Here is a 27,755-nt window from a genome sequence, read left to right as displayed (position 1 = left end):
TAATAATGCCAAAATAGTGACCTTATAAATTACCCCTCTAAAGTTTTAAACCTTAAAAAAACAACAGTTAAAAGTTTCATTACATGCTCCATAATTTCTAAAAACAGATTTCATGATCCAAAACATTAGAAAACATCTTCAACTTCCACCCCATTTCAACGGCTTCGAGCCACTTCTTACCATTTTTCTAAACTTCAAGTATCGCAAGGCCACTGTTGGATATTACAAAGAGGTTTAACTGTTCAAAGCCCATAAAAACACAATGGTATTTTTCTCTATGGCATAATGTTCAGAGCAACAATGAATTTGAGAAGAGGAGCCTATCTCATTTGAATCCCTTTGGAATTTGTGGTGTATCTGAAGAATGAACCTGAAGAATTAGGAATGCTTGGTCTAGATCTGCTAACTCTTATTCCAGTAGACAATTTAAGAAATCAGAATGAACATATGCATACACACATCGGTACCTTTGCTTATACAGCTTTAACCACTAACATTAGCCTAAAAATAAATATAAGAAAAATATACCACTTGATTCTGCCTCCAGTTTCCACTAGAAATGGAGGACCTAAACGGTCATTGGAATAACTAGACCATCTTATCAAAGAATTCGCTAAAAACAGGCATATAAACAAACTGTATTTCTGAGAATAAGTAGCTAGAACCATAGTTCAATACTCTGAAACTCTTTAAAGCTAACATCTGCATAAATCAACCCCGGAGCTAGAATACAACAGTCAGATTTAATATCGTGCTTCCACTGTAATTCTCTGCGTAGGGGTTCAAAGCAATTAGGCAGTGAGGTTGACCTGGTGTTTCAAACAAGTTTTTCCACATTGATATCAATAAATCAGTCTATCAATGGGTCTTCTAACTTCGATATAAAAAAAACAATGGAGCATGGGCATAGAGGTGCACAGATTAAAACGCCAGCTGAAACCTACATTCAGCCTTCATTTTCAAGTAAAGGAAGCCTTCTATAATCGACCACTTTCTGTTGATTTCTGCAGATCTGACATAAAAATCAATTCATAGATAATATAAAAACGAGTTATCACTGTATATCTATATATCCAAAAGTAAAAACGCTGGTCTGCATCCAGAGGCATTAACATTCAAACTCGTGGCATGTCAAGAGCACATTCAAACTCCTTAGCTCTCTCTTGCATGATACAGTTACTAACCTTGAGATCTTTTACAAAATCAAGTGTGGATTCTACCTGACAAAGAACATTACCTCGTTCACAGTAGCCAGTATTAGTTTTTTTCAAAGTTAAATGTGGATTCACCAACAGGACCTCCGTTTACTGGTGAGGTTGACAGAGCATTAAACCATCTACCATAGTTTCATTCTAACATTACCTCGTTCACAGTAACCAATATTAGTTTTTTTTCCAAAATTAAATGTGAATTCATGAACAGGACCTCCGTTCACAAGTGAGGTTGACAGAGCATTAAACCCTCTACCACAGTTTCATTCTGAATGTGGTCCACCCCACCATAATGACACGTCAAAAAGCGCTGGGGAAGGGTGCAAGTTCCAGAGGATTTTCGTGGAATTGTTACTCATCAGACCTGGTCCCTGATCGAAAGTATATGTGTCCGGTGGTGCCTGTAGGAAGCTTAGTGCGTGTTAACGTGTGGATTCTACCTGACAGAGAACATTGTTTTGTCCATAAGTCCAGATATAATATTTCTACTTGGCAAGAGACATTACCTCATTTGAAATCTTCACAAAGACAATACACAATTGTGTTTCTTTTCTAAAAATAAGTGTGGGTTAACTAACGGAGGCTTGATTCACTGGTGAGATTGACTGAGTATCAGACCATCTGCCATTGTTCCATTCTCACTGTAGTCTGCCCTACAGGAATGGCATGTCAAAAAAGGCTGAGGCTGAGCTCAAGCTCTGGAAGATTTTGATGGAACAATTACTTCTCAGACCGTTACCTGAACCAAGAGGAACTGTGTTTTAAGCAGTACAGCCATCAAACTCAAGGATGATAAAATGCTGGTTCTACCTGAGAAGGACATTTACTTTGACCGAAATTCCACAATTTAAGGGTCAGTCTACTCTTCGATGACAGTTTTACTGTACTTATGCAGAAGGTAGAAGTCATGCCAACAAACTGTCGAGCAATAGATGTGAACGATCAAAATTAGCATTTTGCAAAACTTTAACTCCACTTATTTTTCAAATAATTTTCGGGGCGTTGCTAACGGACGATCGGTGAGTCAAGCCATCCGCCAGGATTCTATTCTGGCCGTGGTATGCCCCACCCAAATGGCATGTAAAAAAGGATGAAGCTACATTTGCGCAAAAAAATAACCATCAGACCTTATGTCGTAAGCCAAAGAGAGTCCGTATTGTGCCGTTAAACCGTCGACACCATAACATATTTTCCTAAGCCAGGCAGTTACTGTTTTCGCTGATCAGAATAAAATGAAAGAAGTCCTGTAATTCCATCATGTATAATCTTCAACACACGAAAACCTCCGCAATTTGATCACGATTTACCAGTTCTCCGTGTCCAGTTAAAGACAGTAACATTACTAAAGGTCACCATAAAGGGTTTTTCAATGCGTGATAATAAAGATTAAAACCGAGTTCCAGCCTCTCTAACAAGACCTGGAATAGAAACCAGGACCTCGAAAACACTTGGGGTATCTTAAAACATTTGCAGTATTTACAAAAGATTGTGCAATGCAAACAAACCCGTTGGTGATTCAAGATAATTACAATGACTCCAACCCGGTCATCATAATATGATCGAAATCAATAAGGAAGATAAAAGAGCAATATATGTGGAATTCATAATACCAGCAGAAACACATAAATTAGTAGTCCTAGGCAATGCTCCCAGATACGGTTTTTTCTACTGAGAAACTAAAGGATTTTTGCGCTCGCAAACCTTCTATACGACCGAGTCGATGTCGTTGACGTTGCTGTGATTCGAACGTACGATCTTCCGCAGTCTACCGAAGGGTCTGCTCTTCACAGAGCAAACCTTCTATACAACCGAGTCGATGTCGTTGACGTTGCTGTGATTCGAACGTACGATCTTCCGCAGTCTCCCGAAGGGTCTGCTCTTCACAGAGCATCTCCTGCCGCTGTTCCTTCACCGCTCCGACGCTGGGGAAGAAGAATAGATAGCCGAGGAATTTAAGTGTAATTTAATGGGGATTACAATTCCGGGTAGAGCAGCTCTAGGGCAAACTAGGAGTTGCCATTTTTTTTCTTAACAATATCTTTATATTATATTTTAAAATTTGGGCGTAAAGTACAGAAATATGGCTCGGATTCAAAATATTATATTATAAAATTTGTGCATAAAGCACTGCAGTAAATATTAGAGTAAAATTGTGAAGAGTCGAGGTTTAAAGATTTTAGTAATGAAGCTTCATTTTATGTGGGGTAAAACAAAATCAAATGTTTTTAATATAAAAGAATTATATATTTTTTAGATTTGGTTCAGTGAAAAAAATTATAGTGTTGGAAAATAAATTATTAAGACCTTGGCATACGATTAGGTTTCATATGATAGGTTGTTTTCGAATCAAGAACCACTCATGGATTAAATATCATTGAATTATGGAAGTATGAGAAAGTTGGGATCTAAGTTTATGTATTTACATAATGTCTTCTAGTTATTGCTATATGTGGTTAATCTTGTTTTTTACATTTTGATATTTTGATCTGTGTTTTATAAGAATTTTCATCAATAATTTAAGATTACATAAAATTTGATTGCATCTAAGTTGAACTTGCAACATATCTTGCGGGAACTAAGACCTTGTTCTATCTAATGTGTGCGAGTGTAATTAGACATTGTAATAAAACTCCTATGCTTGTAAGGGTCCACCAAAGTTTGAGAAGTCAAGGAAGCAAGCACCCTAGAATACAACAACCTAACCCAAACCAATATAACATGTCTCCTATTAGACTCTTCAAAACGGTTGTTAATTATGCAAGGACAACCACTTCCTTTGCTTACAAAAAGGTCAGAAAAGGAGAACACTTGAAACTACCAACTGATTCAAATAGTAGATAACAGAATGCCATCACCTAGAATCTAACTACCCCAAATCACTAAATGATAACGATGTAAAACACACAAATTGGAAACCAAACTCAACTATATATTAATGAGTGATCTTAATGAATGATGTACACAGTGTACATATAAATACATAAAGAAATCGTTGATTCAGAATTTGGGTCTTCTTGGACTCTGATAACCACTCACCATAGCACAAACTTAATCTCGAGGATTAGTTGTCTAACATTCCCTCCTTAATCCAAAGGGATGTATCAAAGTCCAAGAATGAGAGCTAAAAATGCAAAAATGCATCTCAACCAAGAACTGAATGTCTCTCGAAAATGGTTTTTAAGGATGACCACAAACCAATGTGTGAGAACTCAAGGTCTCAACCAACATGAACTCTAGAACATTCATTGTAATTCTCAAAACAACCAAAAATGTGGTTTTAAGGTGACCACTAACTTTGATCTATTAGTGTAGTTCCTTGAACAATTATGAATCTAGAAGTGCTCGTTCACAAACAACTCATTCAGCAAAAACTAAAGTCCCTTTGGCTACAACTTTGGCTTTAACCAGTACAGGTTGTGACTCAGGCTCACTTATGGATCTTTGGCTCAGGCTCACTTGTGGATCTTTGAACCAGTAGCAGACCATCAATTTCATCAATTCCCCTTTTGTCAGATAAAGGGCGAGAAGATGAAGTACTCTTTATCACTGCAAGGTTGGTTAATACTCTCGAACATATCCTATGGTATGACCTATAAAACTTCTTAGTTGTTTTGGACCAATCCCAAGAAGCAATCCATCCAAAATTAGTTTCTCTCTTGCAGTAGTCTTCTTTATGAAACACATGTTTGAATGGTGATTGCACTTTCCACGATGCTCATACGAGTGAAGATCAAAGCACTGATCTTTCACATGTCCAACTCTGTCACAATGTTGACACCGATCAATTTGTTCTGGAACAACACCATCCAGAAATCTAGCACTACGAAATTGCATAGGTTTAGAAAAATCAAGCACATAAAAGGAAATATCTTTATCGTATCCAACACTAGTTATGTTTTTGTTATGTGTAATTTCTTCCCAAGGTATTATAACAGGTTTCACATCATGACTTTTATCTGCATCCAAATTTTCTCCTAAAGTGGTTTCATTACTCTTCATCTCGATGTACTTGAGACACAATTTGGAGGAATTCAACTGTCTCCAATGCATCATATAAACAAACTCTAATATCAACAAGACTTACTTTGTTGATATGTACAGTTTCATCAGCAATAGAACTAATGAGATTGTTTAAGATTTCTAATACATTTTTTATTTAAGCCATTTTAGTCTCGGCTGTTGGGTTCAACCGATAATGCACCTGTTTTACAATGGAAACCAAAAATTCACCTGATAACAAATAGTGACATGCTCAAATTAAAGTGGAATTGTTGTAAACAATGTCGTCTTCTTATTGCCCAACCACTGTAGTGAGTATCACAACCTCTAAAATTAGCTTCCCTTTTTGTTTTGTAAAAATTATCAAGCACAAGAGATCCACCCTCATCTAGAATCACCAGAAGTAACTCAAAGGAGCATGGGGCAACCTTAGACACTCAAAAGAGAAATGGGCCAGGAAGGAAATCCGCCAAGCAGCAGAGAGATGAAAATACCCAGAAGGATATAGCCATGGGCACCTAGAATGCTACATCTTGGGACAAATCGACAAAGATATAGCAAATAAGGAGCAGGGAGGGTGAGCAACTCTCCGTAACCCCCACATGAAATGATGAAAGTCCTCTCTTAGAACAGTAGGGGACTAGGGCACCCCTCCAAAATAACTGCCTTAAAATATCTAATAAATCAAGAGAAACCAGGAGTTGTATTAGTTCAAGAAACAAAGCAAGGGCAGCAAGAAATGAAAAAAATCATAGCACATCATAAACAGTACAAAGACAGCGTTTGTGAATCAAGAGGAGCCTCTGGGGGAATCGCAATGCTTTGGGACCAAAACAATTGGAGTCTCACAGCAGAAACAATCAATCAACACTGGATAAAGACTGCTCTAGAGAGAACTACAAATAATCAAAGGATAGTCATTTATAATGTATACGCTCTAAACCATTATAAAGATAAGAAGCAATGCTGGGGCACTCTCAAAGAAAATATAGATGAAGAAGAAAATAGTAACATTATTCTGGGGGGAGATTTAAATCTCATTTTGCACTCCAATGAGAAGCAAGGAGGTTGCTTCTCTTCAGATCCCTACAAAAACCAGGTGGAAACTATCATGTAGGACCACAACCTTATTGATGTAGTCCCAAAAAACCGCAGATTCACATGGAATAATCGCAAGCTAGGGAAAAACAACATTATGGAAAGGTTGGATAGAATCCTGGTGAATGTTTCACTTCTCTCCACTTTCTCTGCAGCTTACGCCTTCATCCATCCCTTCACAGCTTTAGATCACTACCCCACATCTCTGGTTCTTGAAACCCACTGCTCATTGGGACCTATTCCCTTTAAGTACAGTCCTCTATGGAATGATAACTCAACAGTCAAAAGTATTATTCAAAGTAGTTGGCAGCAGCACATAGAAGGATCGCCAGGATATATCTGGGAAAGCAAAATTAAAAGAGTCAAATATGCTCTAAAAGACTGGGCAAAAAACTGCTACACGGAGCCGGAAAAAAAAAAAAAAAAAAAAAAAAAAAAAAAAAAAAAAAGAGAGACTAAAGCCAAATTGGAGGATCTCCATAGCACAATTGAGGAGCATGGATTTCAGCAGGAAGATAAAGATCATGAAGATAAACTCTATTGTCAGCTATATCGCATCAATAGAGAAGAAGAGTAGAAATGGAGAATTAAGTCTAGGCAGTTATGGCTGAAAGGAGGAGACAAAAATTCGGCTTTTTTCCATAAGCAAACTACAGCCTGGAAAATTAGGAACAACATTACCTCTATCATTGATAGAGAAGGCAATCTACAAACCAGCCAAGGTGCTATCAAGCAGGCAGCTTCAGATCATTATAGAGAACTCCTAACAGAAACTAAGGAAGAGGAAGACTATTCAGACCTGCTGCAATACCTTCCAAGTGGGATCAGCAAAGAAATCAATGACAACTTGAGTAAGGAGATAGAAGAAGAAGAAATAAGAGAAGCCATTTGGCCTCTTCAAACAGTCAAAGCTCCTGGACCGGATGGCTTTCCAATCTGCTTCTACAGAGCTCATTGGGGTATTATTAAGAAGGATCTTATCAAAATGATGAAATGGATCCAGCGCAAAGGGAAAATTGGAGGCTATACCAATTCCACCTACCTCGCCCTCTTCTTCCTTCGCTCATATCTGAAAATTAAGGTGGTTTTTGGCCAATAGGCAAATCTCTGATTCAATCCTCCTTGTTCAAGAAGCAATCCATTTGAGTCATTCCAGAAAAGAAAAAGGGTTCATCCTGAAGCTAGATTTTGGCCAACGCCTTCGATAGGGTAAGGCACTCCTTTCTAATCGTTGTCCTTAAGAAAATGGGTTTTGCTAAGCCCCTCCTTGATCTCATCAAAGCCTGTGTCATGGGGCCTTGGATTTCCCCCCTTGTCAATGGTAGGCCTGAACCTCCCTTTTAATCTTCGAGAGGGCTGAGACAAGGTTGCCCTCTCTCCCCTTACCTGTTTGTCTTGATGGCGAAATCCTCCAGCAAAGCTTTAGATTACAAGAGACGAACTAGTCTCATCACTAGCATAAAATTCGAGAACGAAGTCAAAAACATAAACCATTCCTAATTTGTGGATGACACTCTGTTAATAGGAGGGGCGTCTGTCACAATAGCTCATCGTTTCAAAACTCTTCTAGACAAATATATGAGTTATTCAGGAGGCATGATCAACCATTTAAAAAGTTGCATCTATGGTTGGCATGCAACAACCCAAACCCTCCATAATATAGCCAACACTTTTGGGGTCCCTTGCAAATTGAATTGGGAATGTTTCACCTATTTGGGAATGCCTGTGAGCATTGGGCCCTTAAAAGCTGAAATCTGGGACACAATTATAGACAAAATGAAGAGGAAAGTGCAGCAGTGGGGTTCTACATGGCTTAACCCGACAGGCCGCCTTGTTCTCCTAAAATCAGGGCTCTCATCTCTTCCACTCTACCAATTCACACTAATGCAGGCTCTAGCCATATTCCATAATAAAATGGAAAGTTCTCCGCCATTTTCTTTGGCAAGGGGGGGAAAATGAAAAAAAGAAGTTCAATCTTGTTAACTGGAAGCAAGTAATTCAAGGCCAGGATTGTGGAGGACTTGGAATCAAATCTCCCAAGCTCTCAAATTTGGCTTTTGGAGGCAAGATCGTGTGGAGACTAATCAGTGAGCAACCGGCATGGTGGAAAAGAGTGTTAGAAGTCAAATATCTAAGCTACCTAAGACAACAGCTTTTGGACTGCGAAATACCCGCTAGAAATAGTTCAAAAATTTGGAAACTATGCAAAAAAGTAATCCCTTTTTTGGCCCAAAACACCTCCAAAGTCCCCAAGGGAGGCAGCAGTATAAAAATTGGTGCAGACAAAATTATGGGGAACCAATCTATCAGCAGTTAACCAGGTACAGGTAAAATCAATCTCTTTCTTTACAATAAAGAAATTCATTATCTGGACCAAATCTCGCAATGGGACACCCACTCGCAGATATGGATGGGATGGACTTTTCCACCCATACCCTTCGATCTTAAGGAGAGCTTTGACATCCTTCAAGCTCATCTCCACAGCATTGCCCCCATAATAAAAAACAACATCGACAGTTTTCGATGGGATCCTACAGGCTCTAACTATACAATTCAAGCTGGCCACCAATACTTATGCAACAAAGATTATCGTGCCCCTGCTTGGACACATTGGAAAATTGTCTGGAAATCCGTGGCCATCCCCAAAATCAAATTATTCATTTGGAGCCTCTTGAAAGGGAAAATACTCACTACTGATAATCTGCAAAAGAGAGGTATAGCAAGACCTTCTCGATGCCCAAATTGTAAAGAAGCAGAAGAAACCATCCAACATCTCTTTATCACCTGTCCTTTTGCAATTTCTTGCTGGAAAGGAATATTTCCCAATGATCATCTCCCATGGAATTCCCAAAACTCCATTGGCGAGGTTCTAAATCTATGGAAGAAGAGTTACCCTTGGCAGCATAAGAAGAACAATATAGCCAAATGGGTTTGGGATGCCCTCCCCTATGCCCTTCTGTGGAAAATCTAGTTGGCAAGGAATCGTATGATCTTCCAAGACAAGGAAACCATCATAAGGCATCTCTGCAGCAAGGCAAATATTTTAACGTTAGAAACCATTTCTGCCAAAAATCTGAAGAAAATTGATGGCGTTGGCCTCTATGTTGAGGAAAGGGATTTTATTGGCTATTTGTTAGATAAAAGAAATAGCAATTAGATTGAAAGTAATTCCAGCATCCAGTCCAACATCCCCAATCATAGTTGGAAAATAAGAAACAAAGAAGAAGAATTCTCAAGCTGGCTCTGAGGCAGCAATCTCCACTATCTCTTCTTCGATGGAGCTTCTAAATCCAACCCAGGAACAGCAGGTGCAGGCAGAGTCATCTACAATCCCAGTGGTAGCATTATAACCACTTATGAATGGGGACTGGGTTCCTTATCCAACAATAGGGCAGAAGCTCTTGCCCTCTATCAAGGACTAAATCAACTCCAAAAATTTGCCATTAGCAAAGCGATGATTTTTGGAGAGTCAGCCACAATCATCAGTCTCATGGTTTGTAATCTAAAGGCATCCAATATCTTCCTTCAGCAAACGATTAATAGGTGTCAAACTATAACCCGTCAAAATATGGAACTTCAATTTTTCCATGTGCTTTGTTCTCTCAACAAAGAAGCTGACATTCATGCCAACAGAGCTTGTTGCAAACCCAAAGGCAATCTTCTCTGCAATAATTTAGAATCACATCACCATCTCTCGTAATCTTTTCCCTCATCATGATCTGTGGCAATTCATCCGACCCTGTCCTCCGTAGCATCTTCATGGGATTCTCTAATAGACATCTGCATCTCTCTTCCTCAATCAAATCTCTGATTGAGATCTTCTCTCCTCTCAACAGTCCCGTCACCCCTTCCGCTCTGCCCCGTTTGACTCGATTCCCTCACTCTCGTGATTCCTTCCTTCCCTCTCTCGTGATCTCGCGCCTCCACTTCTGTGGTCTTCATCTTATAAATTCGAGCATCCCCCCTCAATCCAGTGCTCAGTTTTGTTCTCTGGTTTTTTACGCGATCCTCTGCTTTTGTTCCTCGATTCCCGGCTTGGCTGGGACCTCGGTCTCCACTGTCTCCCCAGCTTGCTGCTGCTCTCTATTTCTTCCTCGCCTGCATTCCCCTCTGCTCTCTAATCTGTGCTCTGTCCTCATCCCTTCTCCGCGGCGCCTTCCTCTTTTCTCCCTTTCTTCGACTCAGAAGGGTTATCCCCTCAGTTCTTCTGCTCACCAGGGCTATCTCCTTTCTAGTCCTTCTTCATCTTTATCTTCATCGATAAGATAGGACTCCTTAAACATCCCAGGTCTTTCTCATCCCAAGCAGAGCACCAAGACAGCACCCAGCATCCACGATATGGCAAGAACTGAAGACTGCCTGCATTGTGTTGATTTACAGGCATAACTGGAACAAATCGGCGCACATCAAATACTTCTAGATGCAAAAATAGATTCCCATGCCAGACTGACCAGTGAGAAATATGAAGCAAATATCAATCTATTTCTTCACAGAGTCTCCTCGCTCCAGGAACAGTTTAATGATTTGGCCAATAAATGCAGTCATGTCCAGGAATCAATCGAAATCCTGAAGTACATGATGGAGAAAAGGAATGCACCCAGCACCAGTTCTTCAAGTCTCAGAAATGTTGAAGTTGATAGCAAACCAGAAGATTCAATAGCACGCAAGATTAGCCATATCAGCATAGATTAAAGATGTGTTGCAGATATTGCTTACTTCTATCTCAGTTTGTTAGAATTTTTACTTACTCTTGTTTTCCAAAAGTCAGAAATGACAGAAGTAAAGGGGAATTTGTCTTCCCAATCATCTCCTAGCTTTTCCTTCGAGCTTAAAACTTTGTATCACAGGAGCTCAGTCTCCCAATCTTTTTTTTGGAATATAAATAGCAATCGATTATGTGAAAAAAAATTAAATAAATAAATAAATAATATCAAGCACAAGGATTTTAACTTATGAGCTTTAATATACCAAGTGTAATTGTATCATATTTGCTAACCAAAATGCCTCTTTCTTTTTTCTTAATTCTATATCCATAAATTTATGATTTAAAACTTTAAAAAAATCAAAATCAAAACTTGAGAATAAATACCCCTTAAAAAAGAACTTATTTTCCACTACTTCCACCCACATCAACCAATGTGTAATAGAAAGGCATTCATTTATTCATTCTTATGCTCACATTCCTTAGTCCCAGTAACGAATCTCAAACACTAACAACCAACTCCCATAGCTGGTGTCCCTATGGTTTGCGACTCCAACCCTCCACAAAAAAATTCAGAAAGCAATATCCAATAAACAACCAATAAATAAATGTGTATATAGTTGTTTATTCTCATTGACTAATTATTTTCGTCTATCGCAACACATCAATTGTATGATATTATATTTAACTCTTTTCGACTTCGAAGTACAAAATTACCCCTTTGCTCAAAGCTTAACACAGTTGGTCTTATGCATCGACCTCTGCATAAGAATCGCCATGCAATTAAATAGCTTCAATGATGGCTCTCGACTCTCTTATCATGTACAACGTCCACAAGCGTCTACAACAATGTTAGAGTGAGAATCAAACATAAATAAACACCGCATTTATGCCTTGTTGTTTGTCAGATTGCATAATCACACCCCTCTCCTTCCGTTGCAACCAATCTTCTATGCGTCCAAATGACAAAAGGGCACTAGCAATTCGTTAGATTGAAGAATCTCACACCTTTGCTTCCTTTTAACTATCAGATCGTATAATATCATATTTATAAAACGTTGCCTTTGGTATTGTCATGGAGATAGACTGGTCGGAGGAAACTTCTAAAATGATATGGATGTTGTTTTCTACCTTGAATTACTGTAGATGAACTTTTAGAATCTTCACGCAGACATTTGCAATGGATAGTTTTTATTTTTCCTTTTTTACTCTCAAGTTGTCCTTATTAAAGGTAGAAAACTTTTGCTCAATTATTGATATTGCTTGCCAATATTCATGGTTAAAAAAATTTCCACCACTAGTACCACAGAAGGGAACACACAGTTGTTTCTGCTACCATGTGAGGTTTAGGTTTTGACAGTAGATGGGTCTCAATAAAATTCGGAGCTCGAGAATTTTATAATAGTCAAGTTTATCAATCAAACGAACATGACACTTCTAAATCTGTTGTTTCTCCAAATCTAAAGAATATTGTTGTGGTTGATTCGAGAGATTGAATATCCATATGCCCTCGCGGCCTTCACTGTACGATCCATTGTCTAGTCTAGAAGATTGTTTCAATATGCTTTAGTTTTCAACAAGACAGAAATTCAGTTCTTTTACAACAATGGAGCATTACTAACATAACAACACTCAATGCAGGTCGTTTGATATCAACATTTATTGCTTTGGAGAATGTTGGGTCGATGGCCTGTGGCAACGGTGCTCAACCTGGGACTTTTCTTCTTTGTTCTTTAAGGCAAATGACTCCGGTTGTTCTTCAAATTCTAGGGGTGCACAATCTCGTGTTTTTTTGGAAACTAGATGTTCCTTCCTCTATGCATCGATTGCCTTTGGAAACCACCTCTCACCACATGGAGATTTCAAGAGCTCATACTCGCGAGCTCCGGCCACAAAAACTAGTGGCTCATTCTATTTGGCATAGTAGAATAACCTCTGCTCTAATACCACTATAAAACACACAAATTGGAAACCAAACTCAACTATATATTAATGAATGATGTACATATTGTACATATAAAGTCATAAAGAAACAGTTGATTCAATTTCCGGGTCTTCTTGGACTCTAACAACCACTCACCATAATACAAAACTAATCCCCAAGGATTAGTTGTCTAACAAATTAATGATAAAATTAACTTGAAGAGAAGCTAATAAAATCTAACTCACCTCATGCCATTTCATATGCCAAGATCCATCACCACTATGTGTCGTGATTACAAAATATCCCTCCAACTCTCAATGGTTGATCTGTGGCTCCTCTTGATGTAGCATATCACCTCTCCATAGGGGCTCATAAGCGAACATTCAACCTGGGATCAAACTATCTATACAATTTCCTCCACCTATAACATGGGAAATGGCAAAGCACATCTGATATGTGTCAATCCACTATTGCAAATGAACCATGCATTTATGCTCCTATTCATCTCTATTTTCACCAAAATGATTGTCGATCAAATATAAAGAGAACTGAAATAAATGCATTTGTACGAAAGGGTACACCAAAACCTCGACCTTCCATCGCAGGTGCGTTTGGTGGTTGTTTACACCTAATTTCACAAGCCAACTGCATGGAAAACCCACATGGCTTAGCTTGGAATGACCAAGGTGAGGCCACTCGTTTGGATAACATACAATTCCATGAATATGCTCAACATAATTAACAAATAATAACATACCCCTTTCTCCCATTTAAAGTGATTAGGATAGGTTCAAGGAAAAAACCTTGATTTGCAAGCATATATGATTTCTAGTAATTTTGTCTTAAAACATGTTGTACAAATGAGTTGAGTGGACTTGGAGAGAGAGAAAAAATTGTAACACACTCCTCCCACATCTACCCAAGAAACTGACTGGGGTTAACATACAATGAGAGGCCACTATGATATAATTCGACCTCCTAAGTCACGTTAAGGAAGTGGAACCGATGGAAACACACCATACAGACATTCAACATCAGCATTAGGACCCTCAGGAACCAATCCAACCTTTCTACCAACCATCCCCTGGGTCCCACTGAGCTTTTGGACCACTTGACCTCTAGATGCTCTCATGCTATGGGCATGCCAGCGTCCAAGGACCTCTCGACGCTCTCACAAGCCTATAAGGTAGAATCAGGGACTATTTTGCATAGTGATGTGCTAGTGTCCCTGAGATTTTAGCCCCTTTTTCAAGCCCAGAGCCCAAGTCACTACCCATAATTGAATGACATCTTCATAACAATAAATTAACAAGGAAATGACAATACAAATGCAATCACTTGAATAAGTCCTTGACTGGACCCCTACTAGCCATGATAGGCGTTTCATCAAACATATCACAAATATGTAATCTACATATATAAATAACATATCTGAGCATAGGGGTCTCTTAATTAGCTGGGAATCACTAAGAAACATCGATGCCTCAACATATGAACTGCCATTTCATCCATTAGGCCATAGATACATTATTCATTCATTTACCAATAAAAACATTATGAGAGTCATACATAGCTACTGTCATAAAACATATATATAACCAACATAATAGCAGTCGAAATACCAATCAAATCACGGCCATATAAACCACATATAAGTGAGTATAATACTCATAGAAATACAAGGAGAAATAACCTCTTATTGATGATGCAAAATCCAAACCCGGGATGGGAATTCCACGTTCCACCGGACCGTAGAATGGCTGAGCCAAATCTCTCTTTAGCCATTCATCCTCATGCCATATTCCAAGCATGAATGTGGGATCTCATAGACCACATGAATCCAAAACCATCCAGGGCTTCCAGAGGCCATCCACCTCAACTCATCAACAATGATTCCACCTCAAGGCTTCTAGAGTGTTTGTTCCAACCAAGGCTTTCAGGACTAGTAACTCAACCCAAGTTGTCACCAGGCTTCTAGAGTGTTTATCCAACCAAGGATTCTAGGACTAGTAACTCAACCCACCAAGGGATTTCAGAGTTTTTGTCCAACCAATGCTTCCATGACTAGTAACTCAACCCAAGCTGTTATAGGGATTCCATGAAATAATAACTCAACCCAAGCTAAGGAAACATGAGAACCAGCCCAAACAAAACAAGGAAATATACCCAAAATATCCATGGTTATCCAGGAAATGGCAAGGCTAGGCAATCCACTATCAATCCAGGCAATCCTCCATGCCAGTGACGGATCATGACAAAAAATCCACATGCATATGCCATGCATGCTAAAACTAGTGAGGAAAACATACATGCAACTCGATACCTACAAGAAAAATATGTTGTAGTTGTTGATCCCGATGTCCTCTTGCACTTTCCTACTTTTCCTTTGCCTTCTTTCTCCAAAAATCCAAGCATGCCACCCCTCCAAGAGTGCTCCAAGGAAACTCTAAGTATCCAAGAGTATGAGAGCTCTAAGTATCCAAGAGTGAGAGAGAGAGAGAGAGAGAGAATAATGAGAGAGCTCCAACACTTAATTGACAAAAGGTTACCAACTGATCCTTAGAAGCCTTTTTATAAACGATGCCTCCATTTTCTTCATTTCCCATTATTTGCCTTCATTTTCCTCCTCGCATGAAATTTGTGACCTTTCACCTCCCTTTTCTCCTAATTTCCATTATTTTCATAAATAAATGTGCCAAAATGCCATTTTTCCTTTCAAAAGCCTTAGCCATTGCCTTTTCCAATTTCCTTAGCCATTAAATAATCAAAAGTGATCCCCATCACTAGGATTTTGCCCAACATTCAACTTGGAATAAGTGTCTCGTCAATCATGGTTATTATTTTGGCTTTTTAAACTTTTATTACATGGAATTTTCACCAGGGTTGTTACATAACCCTCCCCCTTGGGGGAACACCGTCCTCGATGTTCAACAACACCTATAACCACAAAACTGTTCTAAGCAAAATATACTATCGATGGAGCTTTATAACTTAGCTCGATGCAATATTTACAATGATCAACCTGCTAAGAAGCAAACCAACATGAAAACATAACAACATAACATCATAATGACATGACACTCATACCGCTTATTGGAGCTTTATAACATAGCTCATGGCATTATTTACATCCATATACATATGTACATATATCAAAACATCAGTAAACGTGTACCAAAACATATACCAAAACACCACACCAAAACTGCGTTGCCTCAACCGGCAAACAATGAAGGATACATAGCCTACATCTGATCCGCCATCTCCCATGTAGCTTCATCAGGCCCAAATTGCTTCCATTGCACCTTAACCTACTCGATTGCTCGGTTCTGGAGCATGAGTACATTTTTCTACAATATACACTGAGGCTCCGGCTGGAATTCTCCACCTGGTTCCACCTGCAATATAGACCAGTGAATCACATGATCAACATATTTAACATACTTCTTAAGCAATGACACATGGAAAACATCATGGACATTCACTATCAGAGGAAGTGCAAGTCGATAGATTACTGACCTAATCCTCTTAACAATACTAAAGGGTCCACAAAATTGTGGTACCAACTTGGCACATGATCCAATTCGTAAGGAACTCTTCTTTGGTTTGATGTGTAAGTACACCTATTCCCCAACCTAGAACTCCTTGAACAACCTGTTCCAATCTACATAGCTCTTTTGCCTATCCTGTGCTACCTTTAGATTCTTCTTAATCACCTGCATTTCTCGCTCCATGTCTGGTCCAATCAACACCATGTTAATTGGATCACTCCAACTGATGGGAGTATTGCAACTCCACCCATACAATGCCTCAAACAGACTCATCTTCAAATATTCTCGATACCCATTGTTGTAAGTGAACTCTACCAGTGGAAGATACTCTTCCCACTTTCGGTGTTGATGCATCGCGTACATCCTCAACATGGCCCCCATTATCATGTTTCCCTCTCAGTTGTCCATCTGTCTACAGATGATAAGTTATACTGAAGGCCTACTTTGTGCCCAAACCTGCAAATAACTCCTTCCAAAACTTGGAAGTGAACTTTGCATCCCTTTCTAACACAATCTTCTTCGGAACACCATGCAATCTGACCACATCTCTGTTGAATACCTATGCCACATCACTAGTTGAGAATGTTGACTTCCCTAGATTGAAGTGCGCAACCTTTGTCAACCTACCCATAGTAACCATGATGGAATCATGTTGTCTCATTGTCCTCAACAAACTTGTGATGAAGTCCATGGAAATGACCTCCCATTTCCATTATGGAATCGCAATCAGCTGTAGCAGTCCACCTGAGTGCTTACACTATGCCTTCACACACTGATAATCAAAACACCTAGCCACAAACTCTACTACATCCCTCTTCACATTCGACCAATAATAAAATCTCTTCACTGTTGTCAGTGTGTTATGATAACTCAGGTGTCCTGGATATGGTTTCGCATGAAATTCCCTCAAAATCACCTTCTCGAGCTCACTATTGTCTGGCACATATATCATGTCTTTGAATCTAACCAATCCATATGCTGTAAGGCAATATTCCACATCTTGTGCACCTTTACCTGTACCTGTACCACTACCTATACCTGCACTACCACCTGTACCTATACATGTACCAATACTATGTTGCAACCTGTGCATAATATCCATATATCTGACATCCTATTGACCTGTCTGCAAGATCATGTCCTGTAAGTTTGTCCCACAGGAGCTCATGGTTGCTAAGTGATTACTTGTATCCGCCTGCTAAGAGCATCTGCCACTCTATTCTCTTCACCTTTGGTATATCTTATCTCAAAATCAAACTCACTGATCTTAGCCAACCACCAAGCCTACCTACCATTTAGATTCGGTTGGTCAAATAGATACTGCGAACCATTGTGATCACTGATCAATGTAAACCTCCTACCCAGAAGATAATGTCTCCACATCTTCAATGCAGATATAATCGTCGCTAATTCAAGATCATGCGTGGGGTAGTTCTGCTCGTGCTCATTCAGTTTTTAGGACTCATAGCATACCACCTGTCCATCCTGCATAAGGACTCCACGAAGTCCTTTCTTGCAAGCATTTGTGCATATTACAAACTCTTTGTCTGAATCTACAATCTTTAACACTGGTGCATGTGTCAACAAGTACTTAACCTACTCAAAACTAGCCCCACACTCCTCTGTCCATTCGAACTTCTTACCTTTCCTTTGCAACGATGTGATAGGATAAGTAATTCATGAGAAGTTCCTAATGAACCTCTTATAATAGGCTGCCAACCCCATGAAATATATCACCTCATCTACATTCTTAGGAGCTACCCACTCCATGATGGCCCTTATATTTTCTGGATCTACTGTAATTCCTTCCTTGGAGAAAACATGCCCCAAGTAGTGTACCTCAGTTTGAAAGAAACTACACTTGTTGAGCTTAGCATACAACTAATGCTCTCTCAACAACCTCGACACTGCTATTAAATGCTCGGCATGCTCTTCCTCATTTTTAGAATATACCAATATGTCATCAATGAATGCAATAACAAACATATCCAAGTACAAATGCAACACACTATTCATCAAGCACATAAATGTAGTTTGAGCATTAGTTAAGCCAAAAGGAACTACAACAAACTCATCATTCCCATACCTGGCTCGGAAGGTTGTCTTATAAATGTCTTCCTCTTTGATGCATACCTGATGATATTCGGATCTCATATCAATCTTTGAGAACATTGTTGCTCCCTTCAACTGATCGAACAAGTCATCAATCCTCGGTAACAAATACCTTTTCTTGATGGTCACTTTGTTCAATTGCCTGTAGACAATGCATAATCTAAGAGTAGCATCTTTCTTCTTCACAAATAATACCAGTGCGCCCCATGGTGATACACTTAGCCTAATGTATCCCTTGTCCAACATTTCCTTCAATTGTAGCTTCAACTCTACCAACTCAGGTGTGCTCGCCCTGCAAGGTGCTTTTGATGTCGAAGCCGCCCCTGGCACCAACTCAATAGAAAAGTCTACCTCCCTGTGAGGTGGCAACTTTGAAATATCCTCAGGAAATACATACTTAAACTGTTGTAGAACTAGATAGCTCCTCAAAACATTTGCTTCCTTAACTTCCTTACCCTTGTCACTAGAAATGTGCACTGCAAATAACATACACCCTTTCCTACGACTGCGCTTTGCTTGCATAGTTTTCACTATCCTAACTAATGTGACTTTATTTTTTCCCTGTACGACTCTTGGTTCCTCATCACACTCAATGGCTTTGTCATAACAATCAACCTTGGTTCTACAAAGATACAACCAATCCATGCCCCGCAACATACTGTATGATCCCAAAAGTAATACATTCAAATACGTTGCAGTAGGGACACCATTCAAATCAAATGCACAAGTTGTTGGCCAATGGTGAAATCGCTTCTTGGTACTTGTAGCCAACTGCACTAACCAGGATTTTACATGCAAATCCTCACTCAAACCACACTTATCCACCAAGTCAAGACTAACATAGCTATAATCAGATCTAGGGTCAATCAAAATATAAATAACTTGATCACAAACCTTACCATCCATCTAAATGATAAATTCCCGATGGTCTGCCTGTTTGTTACCCAATGTTGCATAGATACGAGGAACACCCTGAACAACATCCCCAATAGTTTGTGCATCCTGTGCAGTATATATCTAAGGCCTACCACCCTAATTTTGCGGACAATCTCTCCTGTAATGATCTTGCCACAAGTTCAACACTCTATAGGCTTCCAACCTGCACCCTTATTCTGCTCCTCAGATCGATGTCCTTGTCCACTATCTGATGCATTGAACTTCTTATATGGTGCAACATTCTTTTTATTATCTGTACCTTGAGGTCTTTCTTACTTTCTATCCCATTTTCCTTTGTTCTTTGCATTACCTTTCCAGTCTGGCTTAGTCATAGATTTGCGCTTCGATTGTTCATAGTAATGTTTTAGCTTCCAGATGGCCTCCTCCAATGATATAGGCTCATCGAACTCAATCCTATCTTTGAATGCAACCGATAATCCACTAATGAACCTCTGAATCTTGGCCTCTTCCTCTATGAGGTAAGGCACATAACTTAGTAACTCCAAGAACCTGCTAGTGTAGTCATCATCTGTCATTGATCCCATCTTTAGCTCATGGAATTCTTTTACCATGTCATCAAAGTATATCTCCGGCAGATACTTCTTCTTGAATAGCTGCTCAAAGTCACTCCAAGTCAATTCTTCCTCACAAATACACCTAACATTCTTCACATCTTCCCACCAAATGTCTGCTTTACCTTTGAGACTGAATGTAGCTACTCTGGCCTTCATGTTATCTGAATAGTCATGTAACTTGAGGAATTTCCTCATGCCAAGCAACCATGCCTCTGCATCCATGGTTTCTTCATCTCTCCATCAAAAGTAGGTGGCTTTTCTCTCTTAAACTCATATGGAAAGTATCCCTTATCGCTCCACCTTTAAGGATGATAACAATGACGATCATAGTGCTGATCTGAATCAGAACTAGAATAATACCTTTTTCTATCCCTTCTCGTCTCTGGAGTGTCGAACAATTCGCCATCTCTGACTGTGTCATCCCTATCTGACTTGTGACCACCATGCGACCTACTACCATATGCCCCATTAGTTTTCTCCTCCTGCTCATAGCTGATTCGATCTGGTCCTTGTTGCTGTAAATCTGACAAACTTTGAAGTATCACTACATTTAGCTCTACATGTTTCTCCTATGCCTACATGATTATGTCATTATTTGCCTTACAACTCCTTATTTCTTCCTTTAAGATTCTTAGTGTATCTTCCAAATCGGAACTGTTCACAACACCATACTGCTCTTCTAATTCATAGAGAGAGTCTTTGTAGTCTACCACCTTGTTAGCCGTTTGATATTTCTTCCTGCAAGGCATATCATGTCAGCTAAACCAAATCAAAATAAACCAACGTACCTTAGTATAGCTCGAGGAGGATACCTTGCTTGCAAGATCAACAAATCAGCATGATACATGTATAACATAATCATGACAACATATAGAAACATAACACATAAGCATATAACCATGCAACCATCAGTCCAAATAGGGTCCAATCATCATTGCATGACCTTATCAACAACACATACCATGACCTCATGCATGACAACAACTATTACGTCATTGTACACTTGACCACATGCAAACATTAATCATACATAAACAATGCCTAACCAACCACACACATGCATAAACACATATGATCAGGCATAAACGAACAATACTTGAAACCAAGTCTACAAGAATGATATGTGCAACGAAGCATAAAAAATGTAACCAAACATACAAAAATGTAACCAAGCATAAAAATGGTACATGTAAGTGACATAAAACGACATGTAACCAATTATATACTCATGACGATGCAGTCCACAATAAACAAGATCCACATGACGACATCACTACAACCATGATCAACATCATACAAATAAAACAAGCACATGGAATTGCAAGTATAAGAGACACACATGCAACTGAAAGTGCATGCATGACCAACACACAACCCATTCAGTCTGAGGGGTGAACCATGCTCTGATACCACTCTGAAGCACCCTCCCCCCACATCTACCCAAGCAACCATCTAGCTAGGGTAAACATGCGACGAGAGGCCACTATGATATGATTTGACCTCCTAAGTCACATTAACGAAGTGGAACCGATGGAAACACACCATACAGACATTCAACATCAGCATTAGGACCCTCAGGAATCAATCCAACCTTTTTGCCAACTAGCCCCTGGGTCCCACTTAGCTTTTGGACCACTTAACCTCTGGACGCTCTCATGTTATGGGCATGCCAACATCCAGGCACCTCTGGACGCTCTTGCAGGCCTGTAAGCCAACGTCCAGGGACAATTTACACATTGTTTTGCCAGTGTCCCCAGGATTTGAGCCACTTTTTCAAGCCTAGAGCCCAAGTCACTGCCCAAAATTGAAAGACATCTTCAGAAAATTAAATCAACAAGGAAATGACAGTACAAATGCAATCACTTGAATAAGACCTTGATTGGACCCCTACTAGCCATGACAAGCATTTCATCAAACATATCACGAATATGTAATCTACAAGTGTAAATAACATATATGGGCACAGGGGTCTCATACTTAGCTGAGAATCTCTAAGAAACATTGGTGCCTCAACACTTCAACTGCCATTTCGTCCATTAGGTCATAGATACATTGTTCATTCATTCACCAGTAAAAACATGATGAGAGCCATACATAACTATTGTCATAAAACATATATATAACCAACATAATAGTAGTAGAAATACCAATGAAATCACAACCATATAAACCACATATAATTCAGTATAATGCTCATAAAATACAAGGAGAAATAACCTCTGATTGATGATGCAAAATCCAAACTCGAGATGGGACTTCCACATTCCACCTGATCGTAGAATGATTGAGCCAAATCTCTCTTGATCCATTCACCCCCATGCCATATTCCAAGCATGAATGTGGGATCTCATAAAACACATCAATCAAAATCATCCAAGGCTTCCATAGGCCATACACCTCAACCCATCAATAATGATTCCATCTCACGGTCAGTCATCACAAAACCATTATCAAATTGGTCTCTATCCAAGGCTTCCAGGGTTCCAGAGCATTTGTTCCAACCAAGGCTTCCAGGGCTTCTAGATCTTTTGTTCCAACCAAGGCTTTCAGGACTACTAGCTCAACCCACAACTGCCACCAGGCTTCTAGAGTGTTTGTCCAACCAAGGCTTCTAGGACTAGTAACTCAACCCACCAAGGGCTTCCAAAGCACTTGTCTAGCTAAGGCTTCCAAGACTAGTAACTCAACCCAAGCTCTTATAGGGCTTCCAGAGCGTTTTTCCAACTAGGGCTTCTAGGAATTAATAACTCAACCCAAGCTAAGGAAACATGAGAACCAACCAAAACAAAACAAGAAATAAGCCCACAATCTCCATGGCTATCCAGGAAATGGAAAGGCTAGGCAATCCATTGTCAATCCAGGCAATCCTCCATGCCAGAGCATGACCAAAAATCCACATGCATATGCCATGCATGCCAAAACTAGTGAGGAAAACATAAATGCAACTCGGTACTTGCAAGCAAAATCCATTGTAGCTGCTGATCCCGATGTCCTCTTGCACTTTCCTGCTCTTCCTTTGCCTTCTTTCTCTAAAAATCCAAGTATGCCACACCCTCCAAGAGTGCTCCAAGAAAACTCTAAGTATCCAAGAGTATGAGAGAGAGAGAGAATAACGAGAGAGATCCAAGACTAAATTGACAAAAGGTTATCAACTGATCTTCATAAGCCTTTTTATGAATGAGGCCTCTATTTTCTTTGCTCCCATTATTTTTCTCCTCACATGCAACCTATGACCTTTCACCTCCCCTTTCTCCTAATTTCCATTATTTTCATAAATTCATGTGCTAAAATGCCATTTTGCCTTTCCAAAGCCTTAGCCATTACATTTTCCAATTTCCTTAGCCACTAAACAATCACAAGTGATCCCCATCACTAGGATTTTTCCCAACATTAAGCTTGGAATAAGTGTCCCATCCACCGTGATTATTATTTTTCCTTTTTAAACTTTTATTACATGGATTTTTCTCTAGGGTTGTTACAAAAACCTCTTGAAGATATTTCTTAGTTTGATGTTCATCAAGGAGGTTCTTAAGATTAAATGATGGATTATTGGATGAGAATACCCAATTATAATCAAGTTCAAGATACTCATAGCATGGGCTTGAAGAAGACATTGATAGAGATCATAGTCCTTCACTTTGTTATTTGTAGCTTATCCAAGGCCTTGGCTTGATGAATGTTCAATGATTTATGGGATGAAAGAGCACCCCCCTGCACCTAGCACCTTTATGCGTGAGCATTTTTTAATTCATTGGAGTTGGTTTGTTTTTTTTTCTTAAATATATATTGAGTTTATTTTGTTAATTGGGTTATCTTGGGTGGTTGGGAAAAATGGTTATTATTGCCCCCAGCTAGGTTCAATTCCCTATGAGTGACATGATGATGAGAAATGTCATTGTAATGACTATGTGCCTATGAATATTGTTGTATCGACCCTCACTCTCACCCTTGGCTTGAGAGAAAGGATGATTTCCCTTGGAAAAAAAAAAAGTTATAATGTTTATTTTGGGCAAGCTTTAAAGTTTAGTGCAAAAAACAATATATCAAACTAAGCATACTCAACTTCCACATATATACTTTTCATTAAAAAACTTAAATCATAATTCAATTAAAGAATTTGTATTAATATGTGTTTATATACATCAGATGGAGTGTTATCAAGACAAGGGGGAGTGGGGAGTTGTTGCCATCTGTTGGTATCATCCTAAGACCCTTTTTCCTTCCCAAAAACATATCATTTATCCATACATTTTCATCATATATCCCTCAAAATCCTTGAATATTGATTATTAATCGTTCTATAGTTATTAAATTGCATAGAAATTAATTTAGGGGTTTTATGTTCCAGAATTAGAGGTTTTTGATGACATGGTTACAGGGAGTACCCACATCCTGTAATGAGCTTACCGTTTGACATGTGGCGCAACAAATGAGCTAGAATGAAAGGCATGGGCGAAAAGCAGAATGTCCAAGCATGGACAAACACCTATCTCCCAGCCAAATCGAGCCTCCTATGCATGCGGTCAACTTAAGTCAAAGCAGGGTACTCTGGCAAATAAAAGCAGCAACAACATCGTTCTATTTTTCATTTTTGATTTTTGTTCTTTTTGAAACATATAGCATGGAAACATTTTGAAAAGGTTATGTAATAAACGGGGCAACAACACTATGTACATTCATTGTATCGATGACATGGCTGTGCGTACGCATATGTAAATACAGTTAGTTTAATGTTTGAAGGTTAATCGTTGAATCGTTTTCTCAGAACAGAGTTTTAGTTTTAATACAAGGACATATTTACAGTCACGAAGTGTGTATACCCTTTGCATTGGTTTGATTGCTGAACGGTGATAGCCAGTATATCCTTAGGACGCGGACGGGCCCTGCGTTCTTCGATTGGTATACTGTCCATTCGTTTTGTTACATTTCAGTTCTTATATGTTGCACAGCGTTTATATTCGATTCGATTTCTATATCACATGGTTTGCATCACAGTTTCGATTTACATAGCTGTTGATTTACATAGCATACGGGTTGCATAACATTTATATAAGCTTTCGATTCCTACAACCTTTGAATTTCATTACATAGATATTGTGTGCGCTTATGAACGGTTTATGGTTATGTTGAATGGTCAGCACTAGGATCTGGAAGGGAGTCTTGTAAGGGATTCGGTCCCTGTGTGACTTCTAGATGCATTCTCATAAACTCTGTTTCATTTCTCAGTTCATTTATGCTCTCTTTATATAGTTCGATAGTGTAGATATCTTTGCATGCTGTGTGTGTTTACCAAACAAGGGTTTTCTGAGTGATACCTCTGTAAGGAGGTTAAAATCGTTGTCACAGTCATACACAGTACTTAAACTCATGATTTGATTTGATAGATGCATCTCATACCAACATTGTAATCAAGTATAGCAGTAGAGTAATCTAGGTGTGTGAATGATAGGCTGCATACTACGGTCTTCTGTAAGGGAGCCTTGTAATCTACCTCATAATCACCTGTAATTCTTTATGTCTATATATTTTAGACCACGCCTCTAAGCTTACGCACCTCGGTCGATATTAAATATAGAGTCCAGTCTAGTACCCTAGCTGGAACCACTACACCATCCCACCGAGTCGAAGCACTAGTGGACATGGAAACACACCCCTAAGGTTGAATTAATGGCCTGGAATTAAAGCAAGCCAACCATTACGCATCTCAATATGCAATTAGTCCATATCGTAGCTTGCATCACCTCAACAATCATTTATCTACTCATATATGTTTTCCAACACATGAGGCATATATCAATGGAATTGGGATATGTGGTTCGATTTAACTCTGGTTTCTTCATGCTTGACAAAGTCTACAATTGGTTTTTGGAAATTGTCGAAGCAGGCTTCAACTCTTCAAGTGGCCTGGCCCTGCCTAAATCTTTGATGCTTAGGATGGGAAACAACACCCTGGCAGTTGGAATATTTATTTTTCTTGGTAGATCTTCAACTTCTGCTCCATGTACAACATTAGGACAATAGTATTGTCTCCCCCCTCTATCAATTATTTCCATTTTCTAGGTATTTTTTTTCTTTTGCAGATTTATCAAACTTCCTCCTACCCTAGGATTCATCGCCCCCACCTCTCTATGGTCCCTTCCTTGCCTTAGTCTCTGATCTTCAGGTTTCTTTATGCATACCCCCTCTTATTCTTTTGATTCCAACTGGCTTGACCCCCCATCTCCCTCTCTCACAATTATTATTTTTCTCCTCTCCTCCTTTCGTCCCATGCTCTCTCCCTCCATATAAGTTCTGAAGGTGCCTCTTTTCTTGACCCTCTATAATTGGTAGTTAGCATCTCCCAACCCCCAGACTTCTTACCTTTACTACTCCAGGTTTGTTGTTTCTCGTGGTGATTGTTCCTCTAGTTGTGCCCCTCTCCCCGTGTCCCTCTGACATGGAGCCTCTCTCTTTGGCACTTGACCAACTCCTTCTCTCCCTTCCTTGGAGTATGATTTTTCTAGCCTCCTGGATCCCATTCCCATGCCACACTAGCGAGCTCAAGTGCATAAAGGGGCTACTTACTACCAAGAGAGGGCCCACAAGGGAAATATGAGGATGAAGCATCATTTGGAGGAAGTAAACACTAGATATCGAGACCTCACCCATACCCCACACAAGAAGAAATCACATATGCCGAGGGAGAGGGCTTTGCTTGAATACCTCCTCTCTTAGACATGGAAGTTCTTGCAGAGATGGTAGATTGGGTTCCCGATACTAGCCACACATGGGGCAAGTATAACCAATACATGCAAATTGTCGACCTTTATTGGCATATGAAATTCTCACTAAGTAGAGTTCTTTTGGATCGACACGGTCATCAAGTGGATATTCTTCATTCTCTTGAGCACTTGTATTAACATATGAAGAACCTAGATCATAAGATGGAATGTATAAAGCAACATCTCCAAACCTCACCCTATTTGGGGTTATAATCGAGGATGACAAAGATCATATTCAGGTTATCGCTATTGACTCGAACCCATCTATGTGATAGTATATCATGACTTTGTCATATTGGTATTTTGCTTATGATGTTTCATTTTGGACGTCTAGGCCCGACTCTCTCTACTGTAAAATTTTGGAACACTATACTATTCAGTTATCTTGTACCTCTCTTTGGAGGGAGGGATGGTCGCTACCATCCCTCCTCGCCAAAGCACTAGGGGACATGGTAGCTCGCATCAACTCAATGATCATTCACATATGTTTTCCAACACATGAGGCATTTATCAATGGCATTAGGATATGTAACAACCCTTGTGAAAATTTCATGTAAAAATATATAAATACCATGGATGATAAGACATATATTCCAAGTTGAATGGTGGGTAGGACATCCTAGTGGGTGTTCATTTGGTTGTTTATGGTTAAGGAAATTGGCAAAGGCAATGGCTAAAACATTAAAGAAGAAAAAATCTATTTTGGCACATTTATTTATGAAAATAATGGAAATTATGAGAAAAGGGAGGTGAAAGGTCACAGGTTGCATGTGAGGAGGAAAATGAAGGAAAATAATGGAAACTAGGAGAAAAGGAAGGTGAAAGGTCACAGGTTGCATGTGAGGAGGCAATTGAAGGAAATAATGGAAAATGAAGAAAATAGGGG

At 39.3% G+C, this 27,755-nt stretch overlaps 1 protein-coding gene across 4 annotated transcripts in view; it reads right to left on the bottom strand.

Annotated features, from left to right (window-relative positions):
- LOC149265445 (uncharacterized) overlaps positions 1-3,204 on the bottom strand; it is an 80,125-nt gene extending 76,921 nt beyond the window's left edge. For all 4 annotated transcript variants that reach the window (XM_089429412.1, XM_089429408.1, XM_089429404.1 and 1 more), the window contains exon 1: positions 2,913-3,204. The gene's annotated coding sequence lies outside the window, so the exon portion shown is untranslated. The remainder of the gene's footprint in view (positions 1-2,912) is intronic.
- Positions 3,205-27,755: the final 24,551 nt, after the last annotated feature.

This window comes from Pinus tabuliformis, chromosome 6, assembly GCF_031772625.1.
Source record: "Pinus tabuliformis cultivar Carrire ecotype Pingquan chromosome 6, CPIR1, whole genome shotgun sequence".
Lineage (NCBI taxonomy): Eukaryota > Viridiplantae > Streptophyta > Pinopsida > Pinales > Pinaceae > Pinus > Pinus tabuliformis.
The sequence above is the reverse complement of the archived record's forward strand: the minus strand, read 5'-3'. Positions and strand labels throughout refer to the sequence as shown.